Source organism: Oncorhynchus nerka, unplaced genomic scaffold, assembly GCF_034236695.1.
Source record: "Oncorhynchus nerka isolate Pitt River unplaced genomic scaffold, Oner_Uvic_2.0 unplaced_scaffold_2573, whole genome shotgun sequence".
Taxonomy (NCBI): Eukaryota; Metazoa; Chordata; class Actinopteri; order Salmoniformes; family Salmonidae; genus Oncorhynchus; species Oncorhynchus nerka.
Window position 1 is genome coordinate 1 of NW_027038725.1, and position 11488 is coordinate 11488.

Consider the following 11488-nt stretch of genomic DNA (forward strand, 5'->3'; position numbering starts at 1 on the left):
TTTGCCCTATCAAATTGTTCACATGATAAAATTGTCACTCTGGAGTCCGGGGTATACCCCATGGAAGTGACTCTCAGAGCCATTAGATCCTGGCGTCCACAGACTTGTTCTTCCAACGCATATCCTGGCAGCCTTGAAGCACTCAGGGCACGTTCCATTTGACACAAAGCTAGCCTTATTTTAAGCCATTCTCGCATCCTTAGCGCTGGAGAAAAAGGCTCGGGTTCTGTACGATAAAAGGGTTGGGACACGCTGTCTGTGAATATCTTAACCGTATATTCCTCCGGGTTGAATATGTACTGAAATATGGCCTCGCTTGTACACAGAAATCCTTTAAAACATTCGGGAGCCTCAAGCAAAATATCTTCCAGGCTTTTGGCGTTGGATTCATGACATGAGCTACAGAGCACTCCGATAATTCCCCTGGTAGACATATTTTAGATGTTTAAAATTCAGGTCTTAAAAAAATGGCTTGTTCTGGACATTTATAAAGCCTAGGCCCCCAGATACATAAGCCTGGACATTCCTGCTTCATAGATAACAACCATAAGGGGAGATAAAAACTGGGTGTACGCTCTCCCAAAAGTTCAAACACTCAAACACCCCCACACAACCAGACCCCTAGACATCAAACACCCTCCCCAGTTCAACCAGCCCCTAGACATCAAACAACACCCTCCCCAGTTCAACCAGCCCCCTAGACATCAAACACCACCCTCCCCAGTTCAACCAGCCCCCTAGACATCAAACAACACCCTCCCCAGTTCAACCAGCCCCCTAGACATCAAACAACACCCTCCCCAGTTCAACCAGCCCCCTAGACATCAAACAACACCCTCCCCAGTTCAACCAGCCCCCTAGACATCAAACAACACCCTCCCCAGTTCAACCAGCCCCCTAGACATCAAACAACACCCTCCCCAGTTCAACCAGCCCCCTAGACATCAAACAACCCTCCCCAGTTCCCAGCCCCCTAGACATCAAACAACACCCCCCAGTTCAACCAGCCCCCCTAGACATCAAACAACACCCTCCCCAGTTCAACCAGCCCCCTAGACATCAAACAACACCCTCCCCAGTTCAACCAGCCCCCTAGACATCAAACAACACCCTCCCCAGTTCAACCAGCCCCCCTAGACATCAAACAACAGCCTCCCCAGTTCAACCAGCCCCCTAGACATCAAACAACACCCTCCCCAGTTCAACCAGCCCCCTAGACATCAAACAACAGCCTCCCCAGTTCAACCAGCCCCCTAGACATCAAACAACACCCTCCCCAGTTCAACCAGCCCCCTAGACATCAAACAACACCCTCCCCAGTTCAACCAGCCCCCTAGACATCAAACAACACCCTCCCCAGTTCAACCAGCCCCCTAGACATCAAACAACACCTCCCCAGTTCAACCAGCCCCCTAGACATCAAACAACACCCCCCAGTTCAACCAGCCCCCTAGACATCAAACAACACCCTCCCAGTTCAACCAGCCCCCTAGACATCAAACAACACCCTCCCCAGTTCAACCAGCCCCCTAGACATCAAACAACACCCTCCCCAGTTCAACCAGCCCCCTAGACATCAAACAACACCCTCCCCAGTTCAACCAGCCCCTAGACATCAAACAACACCCTCCCCAGTTCAACCAGCCCCCAGACATCAAACAACACCCTCCCCAGTTCAACCAGCCCCCCTAGACATCAAACAACACCTCCCCAGTTCAACCAGCCCCCCTAGACATCAAACAACACCCTCCCCAGTTCAACCAGCCCCCCTAGACATCAAACAACACCCTCCCCAGTTCAACCAGCCCCCTAGACATCAAACAACACCCTCCCCAGTTCAACCAGCCCCTAGACATCAAACAACACCCTCCCCAGTTCAACCAGCCCCTAGACATCAAACAACACCCTCCCCAGTTCAACCAGCCCCCTAGACATCAAACAACACCCTCCCCAGTTCAACCAGCCCCCTAGACATCAAACAACAGCCTCCCCAGTTCAACCAGCCCCCCTAGACATCAAACAACACCCTCCCCAGTTCAACCAGCCCCCTAGACATCAAACAACACCCTCCCCAGTTCAACCAGCCCCTAGACATCAAACAACACCCTCCCCAGTTCAACCAGCCCCCAGACATCAAACAACACCCTCCCCAGTTCAACCAGCCCCCTAGACATCAAACAACACCCTCCCCAGTTCAACCAGCCCCCTAGACATCAAACAACACCCTCCCCAGTTCAACCATTCCCCTAGACATCAAACAACACCCTCCCCAGTTCAACCAGCACCCCTAGACATCAAACAACATTTTCCCCAGTTCAACCAGCCCCCTAGACATCAAACAACACCCTCCCCAGTTCAACCAGCCCCCTAGACATCAAACAACACCCTCCCCAGTTCAACCAGCCCCCTAGACATCAAACAACACCCTCCCCAGGAACAGCCCCCTAGACATCAAACAACACCCTCCCCAGTTCAACCAGCCCCCTAGACATCAAACAACACCCTCCCCAGTTCAACCAGCCCCCTAGACATCAACACCCTCCCCAGTTCAACCAGCCCCTAGACATCAAACAACATCCTCCCCAGTTCAACCAGCCCCCCTAGACATCAAACAACACCTCCCCAGTTCAACCAGCCCCCTAGACATCAAACAACACCCTCCCCAGTTCAACCATTCAAACAACACCCTCCCCAGTTCAACCAGCCCCCTAGACATCAAACAACAGGCCTACTTGTATCTTAAGCTATAAAATAACACTACCCTGTAACACGTGAACACAGGAACAGGGTTGTTCATATTCAGACATTACCGTCATCATGACGTAAAAATCAATCATTTTGACACATGCAGTATCCTATCTCTTCTGTTGTTATTAAATGGTGCTTTGTATCATCATTCTACTACTGTATAGCCTGGTTGTTGTTATTAAATGGTGCTTTGTATCAGTCATTCTACTACTGTATAGCCTGGTTGTTGTTATTAAATGGTGCTTTGTATCAGTCATTCTTCTACTGTATAGCCTGGTTGTTGTTATTAAATGGTGCTTTGTATCAGTCATTCTACTACTGTATAGCCTGCTGGTTGTTGTTATTAAATGGTGCTTTGTATCAGTCATTCTTCTACTGTATAGCCTGGTTGTTGTTATTAAATGGTGCTTTGTATCAGTCATTCTTCTACTGTATAGCCTGGTTGTTGTTATTAAATGGTGCTTTGTATCAGTCATTCTACTACTGTATAGCCTGGTTGTTAGTGTTGTTATTAAATGGTGCTTTGTATCAGTCATTCTACTACTGTATAGCCTGGTTGTTGATATTAAATGGTGCTTTGTATCAGTCATTCTACTACTGTATAGCCTGGTTGTTGTTATTAAATGGTGCTTTGTATCAGTCATTCTACTACTGTATAGCCTGGTTGTTGATATTAAATGGTGCTTTGTATCAGTCATTCTACTACTGTATAGCCTGGTTGTTGTTATTAAATGGTGCTTTGTATCAGTCATTCTACTACTGTATAGCCTGGTTGTTAGTGTTGTTATTAAATGGTGCTTTGTATCAGTCATTCTACTACTGTATAGCCTGGTTGTTAGTGTTGTTATTAAATGGTGCTTTGTATCAGTCATTCTACTACTGTATAGCCTGGTTGTTGTTATTAAATGGTGCTTTGTATCAGTCATTCTACTACTGTATAGCCTGGTTGTTAGTGTTGTTATTAAATGGTGCTTTGTATCAGTCATTCTACTACTGTATAGCCTGGTTGTTAGTGTTGTAAATATTATTTGTAACAGTGACTTGGGTCTTGTATAGCCTTTCTCTTCAAAGACAATTTGCAGCTTTTTTATCTACATTCTTATCAATAAAAACTTTGAAAGAATATTTAATTAATGGTCTCCATACTGGCCTGATTGACAGAGCTGCAATACTGATCTTAACCACAGAGTGGGGCTGTATTAAGAGGAACTGTTGTGAGACAGTTGTTGTATCCCAAACTGTGTGTTCGTGTTTGACATTCCTACACATTTGTGTGTATGTGTTACACTCTAGACTTGACATTGTTTACAATGCTGACATATGTGTATATAAAGAGGTACAGAATCATATGTAACTGAACCAACCACATATGGGTCTATAATGAGGTACAGAATACATGTGGAACTGAACCAACCACACATGGGTCTATAATGAGGTACAGAACACATATGGAACTGAACCAAGTCCACACATGGGTCTATAATGAGGTACAGAATACATATGTATCTATCTTAACCAACCACCCATGAGTCATGAGGTACAGAACACATCTATCTGAACCAAAGACAATGGATCTTGAGGTACAGAATACATTGTATCAACCAAAAACATGGGTCTAAAGAATATTTAATTAATGAACCAACCAAACTGGGTCTATAATGAGGCAGAATACATATGGAACTAACCAACCACACATGGGGCTGAAAATGAGGTACTGAACACATATCTATCTGAGACCAATCCCACATGGGTCTAATGAGGTACAGAATACATATGTATCTGAACCAACCACACATGGGTCTATAGTGAGGTACAGAATACATATGTATCTGAACCAACAACACATGGGTCTATAATGAGGTACAGAATACATATGGAACTGAACCAACAACACATGGGTCTATAATGAGGTACAGAATACATATGGAACTGAACCAACCACACATGGGTCGAAAATGAGGTACTGAACACATATCTATCTGAACCAACCACACATGGGTCTATAATGAGGTACAGAATACATATCTGAACCAACCACACATGAGTCTATAATGAGGTACATAACACATATCTATCTGAACCAACCACACATGGGTCTATAATGAGGTACAGAATACATATGTAACTGAACCAACCACACATGGGTCTATAGTGAGGTACAGAATCCATATGTAACTGAACCAACCACACATGGGTCTATAATGAGGTAGAGAACACATATCTATCTGAACCAACCACACATGGGTCTATAATGACGTACAGAATACATATATATCTGAACCAACCACACATGGGTCTATAATGAGGTACAGAATACATATCTAGCTGAACCAACCACACATGGGTCTATAATGAGATACAGAATACATATCTAGCTGAACCAACCACACATGGGTCTATAATGAGGTACAGAGCACATATCTATCTGAACCAACTATAGAACCACTGAAAGCTCCTGTTAGGGTTAGGGTTGTTAGAGTTAGGGTTAGGGTTGGGTCAGGATTGAGGATAGAGTTGGGTTAGGGTTGGGTTAGGGTTAGGGTTGAGGTAGGGTTTGGGTTGGGTCAGGGTTAAGGATAGGGCTAGGGTTTTGAATAGGGTTGGGTTGAAGCTAGGGTTAGGGTTAAGGATACAGTTGGGTTAGGGTTAGGGTTGAAGCTGGATTAGGGTTGGTTTGGGTTAGGGTTAGGTTTAGAGGTAGTGTTGGATTGGGGTTGGTGTTAGGGTTAGGGTTAGGGGTTAGATGTTAGGGTTTGAGTTGGGGTTGGGTTAGGGTTAGGGTTAAGGTAGGGTTAGGGTTAGGGTTAGGGTTAGGGTTAGAGTTGGGTTAGGGTTAGGGGAATTAGAGTTGGGGTTGGGTTAGGGTTAAGGTTGGGTTAGGGTTAGGGTTAGGGTTAGGGTTGGGGTTAGGGTTAGAGTTGGGGTTGGGTTAGCGTTATGGATATGGTTGGGTTAGGGTTGGATTAGGGTTGAGTTAGGTTGGGGTTAGGGTTGGGTTAGGGTTGGGTTGGTGTTCAGGTTAGGTTTTGGTTAGGGTTAGAGTTGGGTAGGGTTAGGGTTGAGTTAGGGTTTAAGGATAGGGTTAGGGTTGGGTTAGGGTAGGGGTTAGGGTTAGGATGGGGTTAAGGTTAGGGGTTAGGGTTGGATTAGGGTTGAGTTAGGTTGGGGTTAGGGTTGGGTTAGGGTTTGGGTTGGGTTAGGGTTAGGTTGGTTAGGAGGATAGGGTTAGGGTTGTGAATAGGGTTGGGTTTGTTAGGTTTAGGGTAGGTTGGGTTAGGATTAGAGTTGGGGTTGGGTTAGGGTTTGGTTAGGGTTAGGGTTGGGTTAGGTTGGGGTTAGGTTAGGGTTGGGTTAGAGTTGGATTAGGGTTGGATTAGGGTTGGGTTGGGTTAGGGTTTAGGGTTAGGATTGAGTTGTGTTAGGGTTAGGGTTGGTTTGGGTTATTGAGTTAGTTTGGGGTTAGTGTTGGGTTGGGTTAGGATTGGGTTAGGGTTAAGGATAGAGTTGGGTCTGGGTTAGGGTTGGGTTAGGGTTAGGTTAGTGTTGGGTTGGGTTAGGGTAGGTTTAGGGTTGGTGTTAAGGTTAGGGTTAGGGTTAGGTTAGGGTTGGGTTATGGTTGGGTTAGGGTTTAGGGTTAGGATAGAGTTGGGTTTGGGGTTGGGTTAGGGTTGGTTTAGGATTGGGTTAGGGTTGGTTTAGGGTTAGGGTTAGGTTAGTGTTGGGTTGGGTTAGGATTGGGTTAGGTTAAGGATAGAGTTGGGTTTGGGTTAGTGTTGGGTTAGGGTTGGGTTAGGGTTAGGATATAGTTGGGTTAGGGTTGGGTTAGTGTTGGGTTAGATTGTTTTAGGTTGGTTTGGGTTAGGTTAGGGTTAGGGTTGGGTTAGGATTAGGTTAGGGTTGGTTTAGGGTTAGGTTAGGTTAGGTTAGTGTTGGGTTAGGGTTAGGGATGGTTTAGGGTTAGGGTTAGGTTAGTGTTGGGTTGGGTTGAAGCCAGCATGTGGATGGACTTGAGAATAAGGTTGGAGGATATATAGTTAATTCTGTGACTGTATTGATTTGAGAATAAGGTTGAGGATATATGGTTAATTCTCTGACTGTATTGACTATAGAATAAGGTTGAGGATATATAGTTAATTCTCTGACTGTATTGACTTGAGAATAAGGTTGGATATATAGTTAATTCTCTGACTGTATTGACTATAGAATAAGGTTGAGGATATATAGTTAATTCTGACTATTGACTTGAGAATAAGTTTGAGGATATTAGTTAATTCTCTGACTGTATTGACTTAGAATAAGGTTTAGGATATATAGTTAATTCTCTGACTGTATTGACTATAGAATTGGTTTAGGATATATAGTTAATTCTTAATTGGGTCTGAAGAGGAGGTTAGGATCGGACCAAGATGCGGCGTGGTAAGTGTCCATGGTTGTTTATTTAAAAACATGAACTGAACACTTAGAATACGTGAACAAAACCGAAACAGGTGTGGCGAACAAACACAGACAGAAACAATCACCCACAAACACACAGTGAAACCCAGGCTACCTAAGTTAATTCTCAATCAGAGTAATGACACCTGCCTCTGAGAATAAGGTTGAGGATATATAGAAATTCCCAAAACCTAGAAAAACAAACATAGACAACCCACCCAATTGACTCACTGTATTGACCATACTAAATAAATACAAAACAAAGGAAATTAAGGTTAATTCTCTGACTGTATTGACTATAGAATAAGGTTTAGGATATATAGTTAATTCTCTGACTGTATTGACTATAGAATAAGGTTGAGGATATATAGTTAATTCTCTGACTGTATTGACTATAGAATAAGGTTGAGGATATATAGTTAATTCTCTGACTGTATTGACTATAGAATAAGGTTGAGGATATATAGTTAATTCTCTGACTGTATTGACTATAGAATAAGGTTGAGGATATATAGTTAATTCTCTGACTGTATTGACTATAGAATAAGGTTTAGGATATATAGTTAATTCTCTGACTGTATTGACTATAGAATAAGGTTTAGGATATATAGTTAATTCTCTGACTGTATTGACTATAGAATAAGGTTGAGGATATATAGTTAATTCTCTGACTGTATTGACTATAGAATAAGGTTGAGGATATATAGTTAATTCTCTGACTGTATGACTATAGAATAAGGTTGAGGATATATAGTTAATTCTCTGACTGTATTGACTATAGAATAAGGTTGAGGATATATAGTTAATTCTCTGACTGTATTGACTATAGAATAAGGTTGAGGATATATAGTTAATTCTCTGACTGTATTGACTATAGAATAAGGTTGAGGATATATAGTTAATTCTCTGACTGTATTGACTATAGAATAAGGTTGAGGATATATAGTTAATTCTCTGACTGTATTGACTATAGAATAAGGGTTAGGATATATAGTTAATTCTCTGACTGTATTGACTATAGAATAAGGTTTAGGATATATAGTTAATTCTCTGACTGTATTGACTATAGAATAAGGTTGAGGATATATAGTTAATTCTCTGACTGTATTGACTATAGAATAAGGTTGAGGATATATAGTTAATTCTCTGACTGTATTGACTATAGAATAAGGTTGAGGATATATAGTTAATTCTCTGACTGTATTGATCCAGTTGAATCCCATTTCTGGTCCTGTAAACAGAAACAGAACAACATACATGGAAATGAGTTCAACACGTTTTAATGTATTTTTAGTTTTAATCATGTTCATTTGTATCTCTCTGTATGACAGATTCTCAGTAGGTTTCCATGGTCCATTAACCTAACAGCCTGGCAGGTCTACACAGTGAGAGAGGGGTGGGGGGTAGAGAGAGGGGGAGGGAGGGAGGGAAGAGAGAGGGGAGAGAGAGAGAGAGAGAGAGAGAGAGGGGGGGAGAGAGGGAGTGAGAGAGAGAGAGAGAGAGAGAGAGAGAGAGAGAGAGAGAGAGAGAGAGAGAGAGAGAGAGAGAGAGAGGGGGTTCTTTAACCAGTTTGGCTCATTGGACAGGTCAGAGTCTATGTTTGTGAGAGATAGGGGAGTGTGGAGGCGGAGAGAGGAGCGAAGAGAGACAGAGGGAGAGACTACAGACATTATCACAACCTACCACTGGAGGAAGACAAATAAACAGTTTTTGTCTGTCATTCTTACATTCATGGTCACAAAACAATCCATTTTTATGTCTCTATTTGGTTTGGTCAGGGTGTGATGTGGGGTGGGCATTCTATGTTTTGTTTTCTATGTTTCTTTATTTCTATGTTTTGGCCAGGTATGGTTCTCAGTCAGGGACAGCTGTCTATCGTTGTCTCTGATTGGTTTTGGTCAGGGTGTGATGTGGGGTGGGCATTCTATGTTTGGTTTTCTATGTTTCTTTATTTCTATGTTTTGGCCAGGTATGGTTCAGGGACAGCTGTCTATCATTGTCTCTGATTGGTTAGGTCAGGGTGTGATGTGGGGTGGGCATTCTATGTTTTGTTTTCTGTTTCTTTATTTCTATGTTTTGGCCAGGTATGGTTCAGGGACAGCTGTCTATCATTGTCTCTGATTGGTTAGGTCAGGGTGTGATGTGGGGTGGGCATTCTATGTTTTGTTTTCTATGTTTCTTTATTTCTATGTTTTGGCTGGGTATGGTTCTCAGTCAGGGACAGCTGTCTATCGTTGTCTCTGATTGGTTAGGTCAGGGTGTGATGTTGGGTGGGCATTCTATGTTTTGTTTTCTATGTTTCTTTATTTCTATGTTTTGGCTGGGTATGGTTCTCAATCAGGGACAGCTGTCTATCGTTGTCTCTGATTGGGAACCATACTTAGGCAGCCCTTTCCCCTCCTTTCAGTGTGGGAAGTTAACTTTGTTAGTGGCTCTTTGCCCTGTAAGCTTCACAGTTTTTTTTTTTTTTTATAGAGCTCTGGTCAAAGTGGTGCACTATGTAGGCAATAGGGTGTTATAGCGCTCTGGTCAAAGTAGTGCACTATGTAGGCAATAGGGTGTTATAGAGCTCTGGTCTAAAGTAGTGCACTATGTAGGGAATAGGGTGTTATAGAGCGCTGGTCAAAGTAGTGCACTATGTAGGGAATAGACTTAAATGGGTGTAAAATAGAGCTCTGCTCAAAGTAGTGCACTACAGTATGTAGGGAATAGGGTGTTATAGAGCTCTGGTCAAAGTAGTGCATTATGTAGGGAATATGGTGTTATAGAGCTCTGGTCTAAAGTAGTGTACTACAGTATGTAGGGAATAGGGTGTTATAGAGCTCTGGTCTAAAGTAGTGTACTACAGTTTGTAGGGAATAGGGTGTTATAGAGCTCTGGTCAAAGTAGTGCACTATGTAGGGAATAGGGTGTTATAGAGCTCTGCTCAAAGTAGTGCACTACAGTATGTAGGGAATAGGCTGTTATAGAGCTCTGGTCAAAGTAGTGCACTATGTAGGCAATGGGGTGTGATAGAGCTCTGGTCAAAGTAGTGCACTATGTAGGGAATAGGGTGTTATAGAGCTCTGTTCAAAGTAGTGCACTATGTTGGGAATAGGGTGCAATAGAGCTCTGTTCAAAGTAGTGCACTATGTTGGGAATAAGGTATTATAGAGCTCTGTTCAAAGTAGTGCACTACAGTATGTAGGGAATAGGGTGTTATAGAGCTCTGGTCAAAGTAGTGTACTACAGTATGTAGGGAATAGGGTGTTATAGAGCTCTGTTCAAAGTAGTGTACTACAGTATGTAGGGAATAGGGTGTTATAGAGCTCTGGTCAAAGTAGTGTACTACAGTATGTAGGGAATAGGGTGTTATAGAGCTCTGGTCAAAGTAGTGTACTACAGTATGTAGGGAATAGGGTGTGATAGAGCTCTGGTCAAAGTAGTGCACTATGTAGGGAATAGGGTGTTATAGAGCTCTGTTCAAAGTAGTGCACTATGTTGGGAATAAGGTATTATAGAGCTCTGTTCAAAGTAGTGCACTACAGTATGTAGGGAATAGGGTGTTATAGAGCTCTGTTCAAAGTAGTGTACTACAGTATGTAGGGAATAGCGTGTTATAGAGCTCTGGTCAAAGTAGTGTACTACAGTATGTAGGGAATAGGGTGTTATAGAGCTCTGGTCAAAAGTAGTGAACTATATAGGGAATAGGGTGTCATAGAGCTCTGTTCAAAGTAGTGTACTCTATAGGGAATAGGCTGCCACTTTGGGACAGAAACTCGAACTTGAATCACTGGTCTTGGAAACTGCTAGTTGTTCATACGGTGTTGTTATTAATGATTAACCTTGAAATGCAGTGGTCTGAATCAGGGTCACACAGTGTTTGTTGGAAGTTTTAAACACACGGTTCTGGGCTTAAAGAAAGAAGACACCGGTACCATGTCAGATATGGAGTTGAAATGGATTCCATGTTGAGTTGCATCCCAATATTACACTTTATATACATCATAGAAGACTGAAATATATTTCATGTTGAGTTGCATCCCAAAATATTCACTTTATATACATCACAGATGACTGAAATATAACAAAACCATTTGGCAGAGAAACACCGGATTTTCGGCGTTAAAAAACTATTAATGTTTATTCATTATAAAAATATGAATAACATTCCACCATGAGGTCACTAGGTAATAATGATACAATATGAATAACATTCCACCATGAGGTCACTAGGTAATAATGATACAATATGAATAACATTCCACCATGAGGTCACTAGGTAATAATGATACAATATGAATAACATTCCACCATGAGGTCACTA